Raw genomic sequence first — 21,023 nt, 5'->3', positions numbered from 1 at the left:
ACAATCATTAATATATCACTAATTTACATTAAATACTAAATTTCTATTTAACTTTCACTTAAATTCCAATATTAGTCCTAACTAAATTCATCTATTTTCCCATTACAAGTTATATCTTATTCCTATCCAAATTCCATCCGAACTTAAATTTAACTATCAAACTTTCATCATAATTTCATAATTTTAAATTTTTCAATTTAGTCCCTACAACACAAAACTTATAGCCTAGTTTACAATTTAATCCTTTAATCAATTTTAATCAATAATTCTATCAAATAAACTCCTAATTCAGTCATTTATTCAACATGAACCATACTAAAAATCTACTAATTTTCAAATTTTCAACTTAAATTCAATAATATTCAACTCTAGGACTCCAAAACATCAAAATTATAAGAAAATAGACTAAATTGGCTTACCAAATTAAACCCCAAGCTTTAATTCTTTCGTTTCTTCTTTCCCTTCTCTGCTTTCAAATGGTTCTTCTTTTTATGATTTATTTTATTTGTTTTATCTTTTATTTTACTTTAGTATGGTATATTATTATATTAATTTAATAATAATAATTATTTCTTAAATATTAAGTAAATAAATATGTATTTTACAATTGTAAGCATATGATTTAGTACACTTGTACTTTACTATCACCATACAATTGTCAACTTATTAATTTGTTCATTAATCTAATAATATAATATCAATTAAATAATAATAAAAAAATAATAATTATTATAATAATAAATATCTATTTAATAACAATATAAATATTACAAATGTACACATATATATTTTACATTTGTATTTTATCATCACCATCCACTTGTCATAATTTCAATTTATTTATCCTATAAAATCTTTTACTAATTAGTAATAAATAATAAAATATCTTTTTACTAATTATATATAAATAATACAAATGTACTCATTTAAATTAATACACTTGTATTTTATTTTTACCTTACACTTGTCTTTTCCTAACTTATTTCATGATATAATAATATAATCAATTTAATTTATAATATAATAAAATAATAACAACAATAATATATTTTATAATTAAACAATCATAAAAATCAAAGATTTTTATGCTTTGCTGTCTCATTCATTAGAATAGGCTTAATTGCCTATTTAGTCCCCTTATCTTCTTTTAATCTATAATTAGACTTTCATAACTCATTCAATTCAGTCCTTTTTCCTAATATCTATTAACTAAGCTAAATTCACCCAATTTGAACCTAATTAAACACTCAACTAGACTGATGATTACTCCTAATAATTATTTACGAACTCAGTTTACTAAGACGGAGGCCCTATAACTCACTTTTCCAGTGCTTGTGAATTTTGGGTCATTACATATGTTGTTACGAATAAATTCACGACAACTCAGTAATTTGCTAGCTTATTAACATACTTATCTACCAAAATCCATTTATCTCTTGACTATATCTCTATGTCAATTCAACCGATTAAACAGATTTTAATAAGCAAATGTGTTAATGCACATACATACTTATGAAATTAAAATAATCTCTTGTACATATCTCCATGTCAATTCAACCAATTAATTTAATCTCATAAGCACATAAAAGATTACGTGAGGTAACATTGTATTTCTACCTTGAAACAGTTTAATCATAATAATCTTGCAAGTTATGCAAGGCTAATGTATTGTTAGATACCATTGCTAATTTAACCCTCAGCTACCTTAGATGATTAAACATGCATTGATGAAGTATTGTGTCAATTAATTAAAATTTCAATCCATTTAAATAATTAATTCATTAGTTACCTTACAATTGTAATGCAAGAATAACTTAATCATGGTTTTACTTCATCAAAAATCTTACCGAGGCCTATAACAACACAAACACAACTTTAATAAATTAAGTAGACGAAATGCATTCGACCTAACACGAATTAAATTTAAGCCATATTAATTAAATAAAACATATCAACATCATAAATATTCATAGACATGTTCATCATAACAACAAAAAAATTAAAAGGATGGGGAACAAGAATCAAATCCAGTGTTTCTCCGTGGCCTGATTAGTTTGCTCCACTCCTCATTCTCCACTTGTTCTTGTCGAACCGAGGCTTCTACGAACACTTAAATGCTGCTCCAAATGGTGGGATTTATAGGTTTGAGATGATGTTGAAGTGAGAAGCCAAGGGGGTATTTATAGGTTGAGAACGCTTGATACGAGTCACAAAGACCCAACTCAAGCTCAAGAATGTGATGGGCTCAAATTACCACAAGGCCCAATAACGAGGTCAAAGGCCAGGCAAATGCGTACGAAACTAAATGGAATCATTCAAGACTTCATTAGCAAGGCCTTAGATGCGTATACAAAGGAAAAAGAAAATCAAGATTTCAAATCTTGGAAATCTTGGCCCAAGAAATCGAATCTTGCAGCTAAGGCGCATTTGATCTCAGTTACGAGCATCAACGAACCAATTTCGGGAGAGAACGAAATACAAGCCCAAATGCTTGAAGAAACAACCCAATAAGATGTTCCAAGCCCAATGAAGAAATTTAAATTAGACTTAGTTGAAAATCAAGCCAAATTGTCAAAGTGGCCCGTTAAAAGCCTTGGCCGAATTTTCCTTGAAGTTAATAATTATGTTTTTTTTTTATTTTTCCTAATAGGGTTAGGAAAATAGATAGAAGGCCTATAATAAGGCTTGGCCAGCCACCTTATACACAATTACATTGAATTACACATTGAAATCAGATTTTTGTTGAGTGAAAATTCTCTTTGAGTTTCTCCAACAATTTTCTCTTAAGTTTTCTTTGGAAGTAGTTTTAACAATCTTTTTGATTGTGGGAGCCATCTTCAGCCTTCTTCTTACCATTGTCCTACATTGGAGGGAAGATTAGAGCCGTTTGAAGGGAGTTGTGAAATCTTTCTTGATTTCAAGGCTTCTAGTTTTCTTTATTTTCTTGCTGTTTATTCCTCTTTAATTTTTCAGCTTGTGCCGATTCATTGATTAAATTGTTTTAATCTCTCTTGTTGCGTTTCCAGCCCTTTTCAATCTTCAAAAATCTGTTCGGCATCAGTCTTGGGCATCAAAAATCGTTCTTGATTAATAATTCTTCTTTTTGTTGCCGCACAAAACCAAGTTCTACTTCAATTTGGGGTTTTGTGATCTGTTGAGTCTAATTTTTCTGTTTTGTGTTTACTTGTCAGATTCGGCTGATTGGAGACTTTTCTTGAAGTTCAATTTCTGTTCTTGGCTTCCAAGAATCCCTATTAATAAGTGTTTCAATTCTTGGCTGATTCTTTATTGTTTTGGGTGTTTCGTTTCAGATCTGTTGATTCTAAGTTTAATTTTCTGTTTTGTTTCAGATCCAAGCGTCTAGCGTTTTCATAGGAGTTTTTCATGACTTGCAACTCAATCTTGGTCCGCGCGTAACCCTCTATAATTTGGTATTAGATTTTGGGCGTTTTGGGTGTTCTTGGTTGATTTTTAAACTGATCTTCTTTTAAAAACAGTAAATAGCAGTTTTTTACCCAGAGAAAATTTTTGGAAAAAAATTCATTTGAGTTGGTAAACATTGTCCGATTGGTCTGAAATTATATATATATATATATTTGTCGCACTGTGATAGAATATAAAAAAATATTTCCCGCAAAAAAATCAATAGAAAAAGTTAAAAAAATAGAAAAAGATGAAATCAAATAAAAATTAAAAAAATATTCAGCGGGTTGAGTTTAGTGCCAAAACTTTCCAAATCAAATATAAAATATTTAAGGGCATTCTAGTTTAAATTTCGTGATTTTTGGAGATCAGAAACACCTCGAACGAAGTTGTCAAGTTACTCCGCGGTTTTTTCAGGTTTTCGGATATCAGCAATTTTTATTGATTCTTAGCTGTAGGTTTTCATTTGTTTTGCTTTTATTCTCCCTTTACACTATCTAACACCTTCTTGTTTCTTGTGTTAGTAGGATTTAAAAGTGTGCACAATTCTTCCTCGGTGCGACACAAAACAATTGGTGTCTCGTCACTTTTTTGGACTCCTAGTGCAATTAGGATTATTTGGTAGTTACGGTTCATACACTTTCTAATTGATTGGTATAGACTCTACTAAAGAGCTCACAAGACTGAATTCTACCTCTTTGAGAATTTGATTTTCCTTTTTGAGTGATTAATGGTGAGATTTTTTAATTTTTTTACGTGAGTGTTGAGTGTTTGTTTTGCAAGTATTCCAAAAGGAAAAAAATAAGGTGCCAAAAGAAAGGGACTTTGCCGATTTTCAATGCCTTGTAGTCCGCCGCACCCTTAACATCCAAATGAGATACGATTTTGATAACCAAAGGACAAATATTTTCCATTCTAGGTGTTTTATAAAAGGTAACTTATGTTCACTTATTATTGATAGTGGGAGTTGTTCGAATGTAGTTAGCAGTTATTTGGTGGATTCCTTAAAGTTACCTTATACTGAGCACCCTAAGCCGTATCACCTTCAGTGGCTTAATGAATGCTCGAAAGTTAAAGTTACAAAATAGGCCTTGATCACTTTTAAGCTCGGGAATTACGAGGATGAGGTATGGTGTGATGTGGTCCCAATGCATGCGACACACTTGCTCCTTGGACGGTCTTGGCAATTTGATCGTGATGTTACACACCAAGGCAAGCTCAATAGATACTCTCTTGTGTTTAAAGGCAGAAAATTCACTTTTGCTCCTTTAAATCCCAATGATGTATATAAAGATCAATTAAAAATGATGAAATTTTGTGAGGGGTGGGAGAGAAAGGACAAATAACAAAGACAGAGAGAAAAGAGGCTAGTAGTGAAAAAAGTCAAAATTTAAATGGCCCAAAGGTGAGTGAATCCATAAGTGGTAAAACTAGAGTGAAAAATTTAATTGCAACAAAAAAAGATGTACGGAGAGCCCTACTCAATAAACAGCCTTGTATCCTTGTGAGGTTTAGGCAAAACTATTTATCTCTATCTAACATAAATGAAAATTTGCCTAGTGTGTTTCAATGTCTTTTGCAGGATTATGAGGATGTTTTTAGTGAGTCCCCTAAAGGTTTACCACCTTTACGTGGGATAGAACACTTCCATTGGCCACATATGAAGAAGGATGTCGAAAAGGTATGTTCTAAGTGCATCATATGTAAACAAGCAAAATCTAAGGTAATGCCTCACGGCCTTTACACTGCTTTGCCGATTCCTACTTCACCATGGGTAGACTTCTCCATGGATTTTATTCTAGGTTTGCCACGAACTAAGAAAAGAAGAGATAGTGTATTTGTTGTTGTTGACAGGTTTTCCAAGATGGCACATTTTATTCCTTGTCACAAAACAGTTGATGCTACACATGTGGTAGACTTATTTTTTAAAGATGTGGTAAGACTTCATGGCATCCCTAAAACAATTGTTTCCGATAGAGATGTCAAATTCCTTAGCCACTTTTGGAAGGTATTGTGGGGTAAGCTTGGTACGAAATTATTGTATTCAACTACATGTCACCCCAAACCGATGGCCAAACTGAGGTAGTCAATCGAATTTTAGGAGCCTTATGACGATTTGATGTGGGAAAGAACATTAAAAATTGGGAAGAATGTTTTCCATTTTTTGAATTTGCATATAATAGATCTATCCATTCTACAACTGGCTATTCACCATTTCAACTTGTTTATGGTTTTAACCCACTAGCAGTACTTGATCTTGTGCCATTACCACTAGAACATATTGTTAATTTAGATGGCGAACAGAAAGCTGAGTTGGTGAAATCCTGACACGAGAAGGCTAGACAACGAATAGCCAAAACAAATGACATCAACACCAACAAAGCAAATAAGGGGCGCAAACGGGTTGTCTTTGAACCCGGAGATTGAGTTTGGGTCCATATGAGGAAAAAACGATTTCCTACAAAAAGAAAGACCAAGTTGGATCCCAGAGACAATGGGCCTTTCCAAGTACTCGAGCGGATCAATGATAATGCATACAAAATTGACCTACCCGGTGAGTACAATGTAAGTTCTACTTTTAATGTGGCTGACTTATCTCCATTTGATTTTTCAGATTTGAGGACGAATCTTTTTGAGGAAGGGGGGAATGATACGAGTCACAAAGGCCCAACTCAAGCTCAAGAACGTGATGGGATCAAATTACCACAAGGCCCAATAACAAGGTCAAAGGCCAGGCAAATGCGTATGAAACTAAATGGAATCATTCAAAACTTCATTAGCAAGGCCGTAGATGCGTATACAAAGGAAAAAGAAAATCAAGATTTCAAATCTTGGAAATCTTGGCCCAAGAAACAGAATCTTGCAGCTAAGGCGCATTGGATCTCAGTTACGAGCATCAACGAACCAATTTCGGGAGAGCACGGATTACAAGCCCAAATGCTTGAAGAAACGACCCAATAAGATGTTCCAAGCCCAATCAAGAAATTTAAATTAGACTTAGTTGAAAATCAGGCAAAATTGTTAAAGTGGCCAAATTTGTAAAATTTTAATTTTTTAAATACTTAGTTTAATTTTTAGAGTTTATGATTAAATTCCTATGTAAATAAATTCAGCCCAAGAAGCCCATTAAAAGCCTTGGCCGAATTTTCCTTGAAGTTAATAATTAGGTTTGTTTTTAGTTTTCCTAATAGGGTTAGGAAAATAGATAGAAGGCCTATAATAAGGCTTGGCCGGCCACCTTATACACAATTACATTGAATTACATATTGAAATCAGATTTTTGTTGAGTGAAAATTCTCTTTGAGTTTCTCCAACAATTTTCTCTTGAGTTTTCTTTGGAAGTAGTTTTAACAATCTTTTTGATTGTGGAAGCCATCTTCAGCCTTCTTCTTGCCATTGCCCTACATTGGAGGGGAGATTAGAGCCGTTTGAAGGGAGTTGTGAAATCTTTCTCAATTTCAAGGCTTCTTAGGACTTTTCTTTATTTTCTTGCTGTTTATTCCTCTTTAATTTTTCTGCTTGTGCCGATTCATTGACTAAAATGTTTTAATCTCTCTTGTTGCATTTCCAGCCCTTTTTAATCTTCAAGAATCTATTCGGCATCTGTCTTGGGCATCATGAATCTTTCTTGATTCATAATTCTTCTTTTTCTTGCCGCACAAAACCTAGTTTTACTTCAATTTGGGGTTTCGTGATCTGTTGAGTCTAATTTTTCTGTTTTGTGTTTACTTGTCAAATTCGGTGATTGGAGACTTTTCTTGAAGTTCAATTTCATGTTCTTAGCTTCCAAGAATCCCTATTAATAAGTTCAATTTCGTTTCAGATCTGTTGATTCTAAGTTTAATTTTCTATTTCGTTTCAGATCCAAGCGTCTAGCGTTTTCATAGGAGTTTCCGGTGTCTTGGCAACTCGATCTTGGTCCGCGCACAACCCTCTATCAACGTTGCTAAAAATAGCCAAAATCAGCAGCCAAAGACTCCCCCCATGGCAGGCCACACATGTGGCATGTTTGATGATTTCAAACATGTTATTTAAGGTAGGGGCAAATCTAGAAAGGCGTTAATAGTGGAGGGGTTTGAATGAAATTTGAAGGAGTCCTCAAGGGCCATTTTGAAAGCCAAATAACCAGCCAAGCAAGCTGATTGGGTCAGCATGTGGGACGTTTTTGGGCTGCCTAGTGCTCGGTTGGATCGGTTTTCTCGGTTCAGCTCAACTGGGCCATTTTTAATAATTAATTAATAATAAATTATTTAACCCCAATTAAATTAGATTAAAATTAAAATTAATTATATTATGAATTAATACACATAATTTGGAGTGTCTTAGGTTGAAAAATTAATTCGCCTTGATGCTTCAAATCGCTTCTCGGTTTTGCACTTCTAGCAGTGTCTACCGAGTTATTTTTTGCCCTTCGTGCAAATCGGTCGAAAATGATCAAAATTAATCAAAATTTATTATAAAATTAAGTAAAATTCAACATGTTCATAATTTAAGTACACTTTAATTATTTTATAATAATTAAATATTTTTCGACAAGAATTTTATCGAAATTGCTTGAATTTGAGTTAAAAAAGGCATGAAAGAGTGTGTATATTTTCGTGTTTCCTCACCCCCAAACTTAATTCATTGCTCTTTCCAAGTAAGGCACAAATTTGAAAAGAATTTCTCAAAAACACATTTGAAAAATTTATTCAAAAAACATTCTTCCCAAAAATTATGATTTTAGGATACTTATGCTCAAAAACAAGAAATTTGATAATTTTACTACTTAAGAATACATATCATTCAAATTAATCTAAAAACTATTATGATAGAAAAAATAAACTAAATGTTTACTCAATAAAGACATGCTAAATTCCTACCAATTTGATTTTATTTCCTTATTCAAGATTAAGCTGCAATCATTAAGTTTAACTTATGCCTTTATATGTTGAACATAGCAATTTCTCTCCACTAATTTAGGTAGCATAGAAACTTGAATCAATAGGTCTTTATAAAGGTTGTAACGTGACTAAGTTAGGGGTAAGTACAAGATAGATAAGTTTAGGCTAAAAACCCTAGACTCAGCTTCAATCGGACCTTCGGAATAATTACCTTCAATACACCAACTTATTTTGCTTTCACATGCTTTTTTGTACTCTATTTTCTTTCAAGTACATATGCTCTTTTTTTTGAGCATTTCATACTTCTTTTCAACTCCCCTAAAATTATTTTCAAAGAACATTCTGAATGTTACTGAATCTAGTGTTTGAGAAAACTTAAAGATAATTAAGAGAAAAGTGATGGCTAAATATTGCAAGGGTCAAAATAAAATTAGGCCATATAGTCTCAAAGTTGGGTTTCAAGGGATAAAAATTCATCATGGTTGGCTTGAAAGGCTCAAATGGTCCAAACAAAAGTTGCCTAAATCATTTCCAACTTCTCATGCTTCCTAGGAATTTGTCTCAAGAAACTACTAAGTCAATTCTAGAGACTTAAACTTTCATGCATGCCTACTAAGGAACTAAAAATTTTATGGTACGATTTGCTTGCTTTATTAAAAATACATTTATGTCATATTTCAGTTAACATAACTATTATTAAAATAATCAAACTTTATTCATACTAAGTTTAGCGTACTTAACAAAGTTTCAAATTTTTGAACAAAATATAACCTAATCATAACTAAAAGAAAAATTTATTTCGAGTGGAAGTAATTTCATTTTTTCAATTTTTTAGTCCCCCCTACTTAAGATGAACAATGTCCTCATTGTTTAAAAGTGAATAAATACTATACACCAGGTAGGATTCTAGAAAAGACGAGGTGAGTCAATTTGACTGCTTAAGTACCAAGCTCTCTCTAGATCCAATCCTAGACATGTATATATCTATTGCCATACTTTGTATTTGCGACTTTTTCATTTTTTTTATTTATGAATTCCACATCTTGTTTTATTATGCGAAAATAAAAATTCCTAGTAAAACCTAATCCTAAAATATTAAATAACCTAAGAAAATAAATAAAATAAAGTCAAGATCCCCCCTTTTTATTTATTTGTAAATCCCTCCGAATTAGACTCATCCTTTGCTCCATTGTCTTTGTTTTTGCATGCATCGCTTTGCTCCCTCGTCGATTGTGGACTCCATGGTTCAAATATGAAATTTGGAAACTCAGGCACAAATATAAACGGGTCATTTTATATTTTCGTAAGAGCGCTTCTTATTGAGTCATTCCATATTTTTGAATATCTCCAGTCAGCTTGTTGCTGCCACTGCATATGTTGCATGATATCCATCAATTTTGACAGCTCATCTCGAAGATCTGGGCGAGGTGATTGAGTTCTTCGCTAGTGGTGTCAAATATTCTATTGATTCTACGAACAGAAACTTCCGTCAATTCGCTTATGATCAAATTCACATAAAATTCACGAACTAACTCCTCATCTACACTAGGTCTTTTCTCACAAAACAACTCTCAATTGAGAGCTTCAACAACTTGTCGAATGCGCGCCATAAAATCAATATAGTTGCTTTCTTTCAGTGTAAAGACCTTTTCTGGATGCATTTGTTGATTCTTGGAAATACTTTCGTATCTCGGTTTGGCTTCCTCACAGTGGAATTTATTTTGTCATTCATCAATTTGAGCTGAAGCACGAGTTCTCTTGCGAGGCATGATTAACCTAAACATAAGATGAAAATAAATATTTTCTCAAAAATTTAATTAGTATAAAATATTAATAATTCAATAAATTAAAAAAATAAAATTATTAAAATAAAATTAAAATTTAGGAGAAAAATCTGTCTCACCATCTTTTTATAAAAGTTAAGAACTCAAAGAAAATAAATCTAAAGCAAAAGAGGTCGGTTTAGGAATGTTTGTAGGGTGTATTGATGGTGTGGTATGACAGGCAAGGGTGTTGGTGCGAGTAGCTAGGCGCGGCGGTGTGAGCAGATACGTGGGCAACATGCGACACTGTCGGGAGATCCTTGCACGAGCAACAGGGCATATGTGTGGTGTGAGGATACGGGGAAGTGGGTAGAAAGCAGGTGCGTCGACCAGGCCTGATGAGCTGCTAGTGCTGGAGGCACGCGTGAGCAAGTGCGTAAGGGTCAGTGTGGCGCGAGCTGGAGTAGCAGCGTGAGCTGTTGGTGCGCACGTAAGCTGCTGATCGAATGGGGCTGCCGGTTGGGGTTGTGGCTAGGGAGTTTGGAGTTGCGGCACTAGGTGATTTGGTGGGTTTTTGGATGCTAGATTTGATTGAGGGATGAGTGAAAAAAATGGAAAAGGTGGTTGAAATTTATAGTGAGAGAAAAATGAGTTTAATTAGAATTCTTAGAACAAATTAATAATTAAGATATTCCAAGTTCTAATTGTACATAGAGTTAACAACAATTAATAATTAATATAATGCAAATTAAATTATTATTTGCTCTTAATTTATTAAAATAAATACTTATTAATTTAAATATGATCAAATTTAAACTAATCCTAATTTATGTAAAATTGATAATAATTAATACATATTATAATAGATATAATTATATATTAATGATTATCATCTTATTTATTAAATTAAAACATTTATTCTTGATGCCTTTTGAAAATATTTACAAAAGAGACATCTCATTTTTAATATTTACAAAAATAGTAACAAAATTTTGAAAATAGTTCAATTAAGTACCTAGACTTAAAAAAACTTTGAAATTGAGTTGCAATTTAAAACTTGGATCAAAATTGACCCTTTTATTTGAAAACCTAAAAATTTATTTTTCCAATTAGGAAATAATCTCTCGAAAAATTATGTTAAAATCAATTCTTAAGAAAGATTGAAGGGGTCACAAGTGGTCCCGCTTAAGTTTTAATCTCCTAGACAGAATTTATTTAAACGTACTAATCCCGAAAATATACCCTAAATCATTTATTTAAAATGGAAAACAAGAAAATTTAATCATTTGATAAAATAAACGAGATTTGATCCTACTGAATTTTATCTCCCCAGTAATATTTTAAGCGCTGAGCATAAACTCGAAAATTACCTCCCTTGTTTTGAAGTTCGACAACTCCATATGGATAAACTTGGTGAATCGTAAATGGACCAGACCAACGTTATTTGAACTTACCTAGAAAGAACCTTAATCTAGACTTGATTAACAAGACTTGATGACCTGCTTCAAATTCTCGAACCCGAATGTGTTTGTCATGCCATTTTTTAAGTTTTTCCTTCAGTAATTTAACATTCTCGTATGAGAACATGCAAAACTCTTCTAACTCATTGATTTGGAGCATTCGTTTCTCCTTAGCAAGCTTCAGATCCAAGTTGAGTTGTTGGAGAGCCCAGGAAGCTTTGTGTTCTAACTCCAAGGGCAGATGACAGGCTTTCCCAAAGACCAACCTATAGGGTGACATCCCTAAAGGTGTCTTCTATGCTATCTTGTAGGCCCATAAAGCATCATCCAGTCTTTTGGACCAAACTCATCGGTTCGGGCAAACTACGTTTTGAAATATGGCTTTGATCTCCTTGTTTGCCAGTTCAGTTTGCCCATTCGTCTGCAGGTGGTAAGTTGTGGCAACCTTGTGCTTCACTCCTAGTTTTTCGAGTAACCATTTCAACCACTTGTTCACAAAATGAGACCCTTCATCACTGATGATGGCTCTTGGGGTTCCAAACCTTGTTAACACATGCTTCTGCAAAAAAATCATTACAACCTTAGCATTGTTCATCGGATATGCGTCATCCTCAACCCACTTAGACACGTAGTCTACTACTACCAATATGTACTTGAGACCAAAAGACGGAGGGACAAGACCGAGAAAGTCAATACCCCTAACATTAAATAATTCCACCTCAATGATGTCTGTTCGAGACATCTCATTTCTGTTGGTGACGTTTCCAACCCTTTGGCAATGATTGCAACTCCTTATGTAAGCAAACGTGTCTTTAAATAGTGTCAGTCAAAAGAATCCGGTTTCCAATACTTTGGTCGCAATACGTGTACTTCCGAAGTGTCCCCTACTCGGAGCTGAATGGAAATGATATAGAATCTTATGTACTTCATCTTCTGCCATGCATCTCCTGATTATTTGATCTGCACACTTTTTGAACAAGTATGGTTCTTCCCAGAAATAATACTTCACATCATGAAGAAACTTTTTCTTTTGATGATACGTCTTATCAATCGGCATCAAACTACAAACTAAATAGTTAGAAATATCAACAAACTAAGGGGTATTATGGACATGATTTACCTTCAGTATGCATTTATCTGGAAATGTCTCCTAAATGGGTATAAATGGAGAATTCCCTTCTTGCATCTCCAATTCTAGATCTTGAATTTCTAGATCAAACTCTTGAAGTAGAAGTACACATCGGATCAGTCTCAGCTTAGCGTCTTTCTTGGCAAGTAAATACTTAATTGCCAAATGGCTCGTATAAACAGTCACTTTGGTACCTACAAGATAAGACTGAAACTTGTCAAAAGCAAACACAATAGCAAGTAACTCTTTCTCTATTACCATATAATTCAGTTGAGCTCCTGTTAGAGTTCGAGTTGCGTAGTAGATGGGTTGAAAAAATTTGTTCCTTCGCTGGCCCATGACAGCTCCTGTCACGAAGTCACTTGCATCACACATCAATTCAAATGGCAAATCCTAGTCTAGTGTGATGATTATGGGTGCCGAAACTAATCGACTCTTCAAATCTTTGAAAGCTCTTAAGCACTACTCATCAAATTTGAATGTCGTGTCCTTCTCTAATAATTTTCATAAAGGTTTAGAAACTTTGTAGAAGTCATCGATAAATCTTCGATAGAAACAGGCGTGGCCCAAAAAGATCCTAACACCTTTTATAGATGTTGGAGGTGGGAGTTTCTCAATAACTTCTACCTTTGCTTTATCTACCTAAATTCCATGTCTCGTTATTCAATGCCCTAGAACAATACCCTCTTGTACCATGAAATGTCACTCTTTCCAGTTGAGTACGAGGTTTGTTCCTTCACATCACCTTAGTATATTGGCTAGATTGGCTAGACAATCATTATTTGTATCTCTAAATGCTGAAAAATCATCCATAAAGACTTCCAAGTATTTCTCAACCATGTCTGTAAAAATAGACATCACACATCTTTGAAATGTAGCAGGTGCATTACATATACCAAATGACATACATAAATGCGCACGTACCGTACGGGCAGGTGAATGTTGTCTTGTGTTGATCTTCCGGTGCTACTGTAATCTGATTATACCCCGAGTATCCATTGAGAAAATAGTAATAGTCTCACCCCATGAGTCTATCCAGCATCTGGTCCAAAAACGGAAAAGGAAAGTGATCTTTCCTAGTGCCTTGTTCAGCTTCCGGTAATCGATGCAAATTCTCCATCTCGTAAATGTTCTAGTCGGTATCAACTCGTTATTCTCATTCTCAATGATCGTAATACCTCCTTTCTTTAGCATGCACTGAACTGAACTTACCCATGAACTGTCTGAGATGGGGTAAATTGTACCCGCATCTAACCACTTGATGATTTCTTTCTTTACCATGTCTTTCATGATGGGGTTCAGTCTTCGTTGTCCATCAATCGTCCCTTTCTCGCCATCTTCTAGGATGATCTTGTGCATGCATAAAAATGGACTAATTCTGCGAATATCGACTATGATCCATCCGATAGCCTTCTTGAATTGTTTCAATACTAAGATGAGTGTTTGTTCTTGCTCAATGGTTAATTTCGCTGAAATAATTATAGGCAAAGTAGAAGTGTTACCTAAATAAACATATTTTAAATATGAAGGAAGTACCTTGAGTTCTAATTTCGGTGGCTCTTTAATTGACGCTTTTGGTTGGGCATAATCCCTATTCTTTAACTAAAAAGATTCAAAACGGGATTGCGGATTAAATCTCGTTTGATTAGCTTCTAGCAAAGCTAAGTATTCATCCCCCTCTTCATCATTTGGAGGGTTTGATATCATAATTTGTTCCAATAGGTCCTCAACATAGTTGATTTCCTTATCTATGATTAATTCCTCTAATTCGAAAACGGCAGAACAATCATCAATTGTGTCAGGAAACCGCATAGACTTAAAAACATTAAATGTTACCTGATCGTCTTGAACACGCATAGTAAGCTTGCCCTTCTGCACATCAATAAGGGTCATTTTTGGTTTCTAGGAAAGGTCTTCCTAGGATGATTGGCACTTCTTTATTTGCTTCAAAGTCTAGAACCACAAACTCGACAGGAAAAATAAATTTGTCTACAAGTACCAATATGTCCTCGATTTTTCCTTCTTGATGTGCTAAGGATCGATCTGTTAATTGAATTGTAACCGTAGTAGGTCTAACTTCACCTATCCCTAACTTTCTAAATATTGACATGGGCATCAAGTTGATACTCGCACCCAAGTCACATAGTGCCTTACCACAATATGTTGTTTCAATGTTGCAAGGTATGGTAAAACATCCAGGATCCTTCAACTTTGGGGGTAGTTTGACTTGAAGATATGCACTGCATTCCTTTGTTAGGGCTACCGTCTCAAATTCTCCAAGTCTTCATTTTTTTAGACAGGATATCCTTCATGAATTTGACAAAGTTCGGCATTTGTTCAAGTGCTTCAACCAATGGGATGTTGATATGAGTTGCTTGAGTACGTCTAGGAACTTCTTGAATTGAATTTCCTGCTTCTGCTTCTGCAGCCTTTGAGGGTAGGGTGGTGATAGCTTCTTTACTAGAACCGGTTGATTCGTCTTCTATGGCAATTCTGTATCTAACGAAGTTGTTAGTTTATCAAAATTAGCTGGTTCAGAAGTTACCTTATCAAGTTTTGTAGATTCAGGTTCCAGTGAAACTGGAATTTCAACACTCTGTTGAACTTCCTCTGAGCCTTGAGCATCAGTTGGCTCCTTTTCAACTTTGACAGTGTTGGGCTCTAATGTCTTTTCACTCCTTAATGTCAACACTTTACAATGCTCCTTCCCTGGATTTCTCAGATTCTTTGTATCACTAGGTAAAACACCTTGTGGTCGGTTTCTGAGTTCAGTTGCAAGCTAACCCATTTGATTCTCTAAATTCCTTAGAGTGACGTCATTTTTTGTCATGTATGCCTTCAGTAGGTTCTCTAAGCTATTGGACGGTTCAGCCTGGGTTGGTTTCTGAACTTGTTAGGGGAAACCAGGTGGTTTAGTCGGTCTAGGTTGGGCATAAGTGTTACTGGTTCCACCCCTTAGTTACTTCAGGAAAAATTCGGGTGGTTATAAAAATTGGACTGCAGTCCTAGCCTTCCTCGATTTTGGTTCTGGTTACCTATGTAATACACGGATTCTAGGTTCGATGGACATTCTTCAAACAAATGTCCTTCCCCACAATAGATAGAGGCTACATTTTCAAATTGATTCGGTAGTTGTGTTGCAAAACTATTAGACCCATTAGTGGTAAGATTTTTAAGCACTGAGAATATTGAGGATACCTGAGATTTGAGTGAAGTAAGAGCATCAACTTCATGTATTCTAGCTACTCGTCTTCCTAACACTGCTCGATTGGTTGGCCATTGATAATTGTTATTGGCAATCCTCTCAATGATTTCATAAGCCTCATTATAAGACATTAAAATGAGAGCACCATTAACAGAAGCGTCCACTAACATCCTCGTGTGGGCATTGAAACCATTATAAAACGTCTCAAGTTGGATGCAATGTGGGATTCCGTGATGAGGGAAATTTCGTAATAATTCTGTTTACCTTTCCCATGCCTCATACAAGGACTCATCATCCATTTGTTGGAAAGTAGTGATCTCGTTCCTCAACTTAACATTCTTTCTAGGGAAAATACTTCACGAGGAATCTTTCTACTAAATTTTGTCATATGGAAATTGAATTTGGTGGCAATGAGTTCAACCAGGCTCAAGCTCTGTCACTTAGTGAGTATGGGAATAGCTTCAATCATAATGCATCTTCGGGTACTCCGGCTAACTTGAAAGAATCGCTCACCTCCATGAACAATCTTAAGTGCAGGTGCAGATCTTCGGTAGGCATTCCACTAAATTGGCCCACTGTCTGAAGCATTTGGAACATGACTGGCTTCAGCTTAAACAGTTGTGCCTTGATTTTGGGTCTCCTAATACCCGGATTAAGATCATGAAACACTGGTATGGTATACTATCTTAGAGCTCTATCCCTATCATTAGCGATAAGGATAGGATTTTGAGCAGGGTTTGCTCCGTTTCCTTGATTCGGATTTTCAAAGTTCATCTCTTCGGTCCTTCTCTGACTTGCTTGTCTTCTTCGCTGTTGAAAAGTTTTTTCAATCTCAAGGTCTACAGGGAGTAAATTGATAATTCGATCAATACTCATAAACACCTGAAATAAACATAAACAAATTAATTAAGTTAAAATTGAAAAGGAAAATAAACTAAAATGCAAAATTAACAAATTCAAAAATAATGACTTTTTAAAATAATCCCCAGCAACGGCGCCAAAAACTTGGAACGACGAAAATGTACAAGTGTACACAATCGCAACAAGTAATAAAGTGGCAAGTAAATGTCGAGTTATCATACCCAGAGGGACTGTGAAAAGAATTATTTATGAATGCAATTTTAAAAACACTTTGGTGAAGAAAAATATTTTGATTTGAAGAAATGATTAAAAACTAGGATTTAACAAAGTAAAATAAATAAAAATAAAATAAAAGTTCCAATGCACGATTTCAAAAGATGATTTTAATCAAGATGACATAATTGTGTTAGATTAATTACATTTCTCAACTTAGAATTATTAAATTCATGTTTATGTTGTTACGAATAAATTCACGTAAACTCGGTAATTTGCTAACTTATGAACATACTTACCTACCAAAATCCATTTATCTCTTGACTATATCTCTATGTCAATTCAACCGATTAAATAGATTTTAATAAGCAAATAAGTTAATGCACATACATACTTATGAAATTAAAATAATATCTTGTACATATCTCTATGCCAATTCAACCAATTAATTCAATCTCATAAGCACATAAAAGATTACGTGAGGTAACAATGTATTTCTACCTTGAAACAGTTTAATCACAATAATCTTGCAAGTTATGCAAGGCTAATTTATCGTTAGATACCGTTGCTAATTTAACCCTCAGCTACCTTAGATGATTAAACATGCATTGATTAAGTATCGTGTCAATTAATTACAATTTCAATCCGTTTAAATAATTAATTCATTAGTTACCTTACAATTGTAATGCAAGAATAACTTAATCATGGTTTTACTTCATCAAAAATCTTACCGAGGCCTATAACAACACAAACACAACTTTAATAAATTAAGTAAATGAAATGCAATCAACCTAATACGAATTAAATTTAAGCCATATTAAATTAAATTAAACATATAAAAATCACAAATATTCATAGACATGTTCATCATAACAACAACACAAAATTAGTATAGTCTACTATGAAAACCTTAACTCGACCTAGTTTGACTTGTGACATCGAGAAATAAGTAGTGTGTAATGCCTTGGAAATATGAACTCCTGATTTGTTAAATTATGTCATAATTTAGTGTTTGTCTCAGTAGTTAAGGGCTTGAGTATGTGTTTGAGGTCTTGGGTTTGAGTCTCTCCATGAGTATTGAGAGTTATTTTTTTTTCTAAATGTTCTTTTGGGTTGTTCAATAAGTAGAATTTGGGTAAAAGTGGAAGACTGAGAACTTTGTTGGATAAGAATTGGGTTTGTTGGGATGATGGGAATACTTTTTTTTCTTTTTCTCTTTATAATATTTTACTATATTCTTTTTAACCCATTTTTCATTAATTTTTGAATTTAAAAGAAAATACAAAATAAAAATCCCAATTATCACTCTACTATTTCACGTTTCCACTCTTATTCCTAGTTCCTTTCAAACATGGTTTTCATATTGTACAGGAAACTTTTTCTAAATTTTTTTTCTTGTTTCGTTTTCTTTTTCCTTTTTAAACTTCTTTTGTTTCTTGATCTTGGTCTCTTGGGTTACCAAATTTCTGTAGTGCGTGCTCAATTAAATTATTTGCAACTCGAATCTTGAGTAAGTGCCATAAATTTCATTCTTTCTATGATTGAATTTTTCTATAGTTATCTTTGGCTAAGTTGGGGTTTTGGTTGTTCTGTTTGCTACGATTTTCGTTGTTAATCGTGTGGGGTTCTTTAGGTGAAGGTTGCGAACCAGGTGATCCACCAACAAGTTGAGGCTTGTTAGGGTGTTGTGGCCAATTGAGGGTAAGTGATTAATGTTGTTTTTAGGTTGTAAATTATCAAAATAGTCGGTTAGTGTCGAATTCTTGAATTGATCAATTTGGGTTGATTAGGTCTTAATAATTTGTGTAATTTATCAATTTAGGTATTGAATTGTGTGATTGTTGATTCTACGTCAATTTTTGACCAGGTGAGTAACAAAAATATGAGAAAACAGCAAACGGTGAAAACAAAAAACTGAATCTATTGATGCCACACGGTTGTGTTCCAGGTTGTGTGTGACACATGACCGTGCGCTCGACCATATGAAACACATAGTCTGGGCTATTTAGGCCGTGTGGGCCACACGAGTGTGTGTGAAACTATGTGACAGACCGTGTGGCCCCGAAATTCTAAATTTTTCCCTAAGGCTAATAATTATTGAAAAGAGTTATAATTCATGCCTTTAGTACTAGCTAATTGCTTGTACTTCGGTACATTTAATTTTTTTTCATTTTAGGACATTTCATTAGTATTTTTATCATTGCATTAGGAGTTTGGACTATGTTTAAATGTTAGATACTTTTAATTACATGTAGAAGGGTTGTGTTTGATGGTTTGGCAGGTGCAGGAGGTGGAGAAAGAAATAAAGGAGTGAAGGTTTACCGAGGGAAAAGATTGGACATTTTCCAACTTGTATGCTGTGGAAATTCTAAGAAAATGACTGAGTCAACACTTAAAGCATACCAGTCTCAGCCCAACTCTACTTGTACCAGAAAAATTTACCTAAAAAATAGGAGAAGATATCACGAGCTGTTGGATTTACCCTAGGGAAAAAACTTATAAAAAGCCAAATAGGAAACCCTAAAGAGTGTTGAGATCTGGAGGCAAAAATAGAGGGTAGCAGTTGAGTAGAGAAGGAAAGAGGAAGATGAAGGCAGTCCCTCTCAGCCACCATAGGACACTGTGCTGTTGGAGTGTTAACTGGACAAACGAAAGTTATCTTCCCGAAGTTTTTCCATAATTCTTACTTTGTTCCTCTATGAATTGATTTGGGAAATGATGTTGCATGATATTTTGGTTTTGAATTTTACTTGCCAACTCATGAGCTAAATCTCATATGGTTGCGATTACATGAGGAAACATTTATTTTCTTTAATGGTTGAAGCATAGATCTGAATTAATTTTCTGTTTCATTCAATTGTTTTTATTTCTAAATTGTATGCTTGCAATCCCTAGACATAGATGACTGTGCAACATTTTAAGCATTTAATATGCTATGTTAATCTGAAATAAATGTTATATATGTTATGTATCTGTCAGTTTAAGCATGTACATCGATAGCATGTTTGATATTTGTAGTTCTACATTCGCATCTGGGATGGGATTTGTTATATGGAAGAAGTGTGGGCAGTTTAATAACTTGTCGTGTTCGATGGCTAATCCACATATATTTCTGTAAACGGTAATAAATCACCCAATAAACTGGCAGCGTAATTGCGAATACTTTGAAAAGTGTCATATTGACACTAAGCTACATGTAGGGTTGGGTGGGTATATAATACCCTATATGGTGTGTTGGGATTGTTGGAGATGGTGTGTAGCGGATGGGAGTAGGATTATTTGTATCTGCATCTGTTATGTTCTGATAAGCTTTGTTTTTGATATACAGTTATAAACACGCCTGATTGGTTTCTATATAATGTGTTGCACACAAGCTTTCCAAAACTCACTTTCTATTGTCTGTTATTTTTAGGTAACCCTTAGACTTAGGGTGGGTCGAAGCAACAGAGCTCGATTAAAACTTAATTAGTTAATCATTGCATTTGTCCTGGTTTTACGGGTTTGTTATTTTTGGACTATTTGGACATTTTGAGATTGTATGGGTTTTAGATTTTTTTTTCGTTTTTTTTTGCTCAAAGTTGATTAAACGTTTTTATTGACGACGCTCATTTTTCATGCAAAACAATGGATTTCCAAACAAAAATTGTGTTTTCCAAAAATTGATGTGCTAAAGATTTCCGTTATGAAAATTATACGTTTTTGAGAGTATAAACAAACAACCGTTTCACAAATCAGACAAGAGAGATATGTTTTCAAATAAACCAGATTTTCATGTATCAAAAGTTAACGATGCATATTCGAAACAAAGAAATTCTAGGTTTTCAAATGAACTTGCAGTAACATCTCCAAATTTGGTCATAACGTCTAGGCCGGGTGTGGGAGTTTCATAGTGCTTGCTGACTCATTAGGTTAGTGGAAGGCTGAGAGGCCCTGCTAGGATAATGACTAGTTGTTTGAATAGAACCCGAAATAGGAGTTAATAAAGATTGAAGCAACTTAGTCTATCATTTTATTCTTGATAGATAATCCAATCCTGTGAATTTAGGCTATTTAATTCTTTTACTTATTTTATTGTCTATTTATTCT

General features: G+C 34.1%; 1 non-coding gene across 1 annotated transcript; it reads left to right on the top strand.

The window, feature by feature from the left end:
- Positions 1–16,088: 16,088 nt before the first annotated feature.
- Positions 16,089–16,195, top strand: LOC128035052 (small nucleolar RNA R71). The gene has a single exon (XR_008191456.1). It is a non-coding gene; the product is annotated as a small nucleolar RNA R71 (small nucleolar RNA).
- The last annotated feature ends 4,828 nt before the right edge of the window (positions 16,196–21,023 follow it).

This window comes from Gossypium raimondii, chromosome 11, assembly GCF_025698545.1.
Source record: "Gossypium raimondii isolate GPD5lz chromosome 11, ASM2569854v1, whole genome shotgun sequence".
NCBI lineage: Eukaryota > Viridiplantae > Streptophyta > Magnoliopsida > Malvales > Malvaceae > Gossypium > Gossypium raimondii.
Note: the sequence above shows the minus strand (reverse complement) of the source record. Positions and strands in the feature narration are given on the sequence as shown.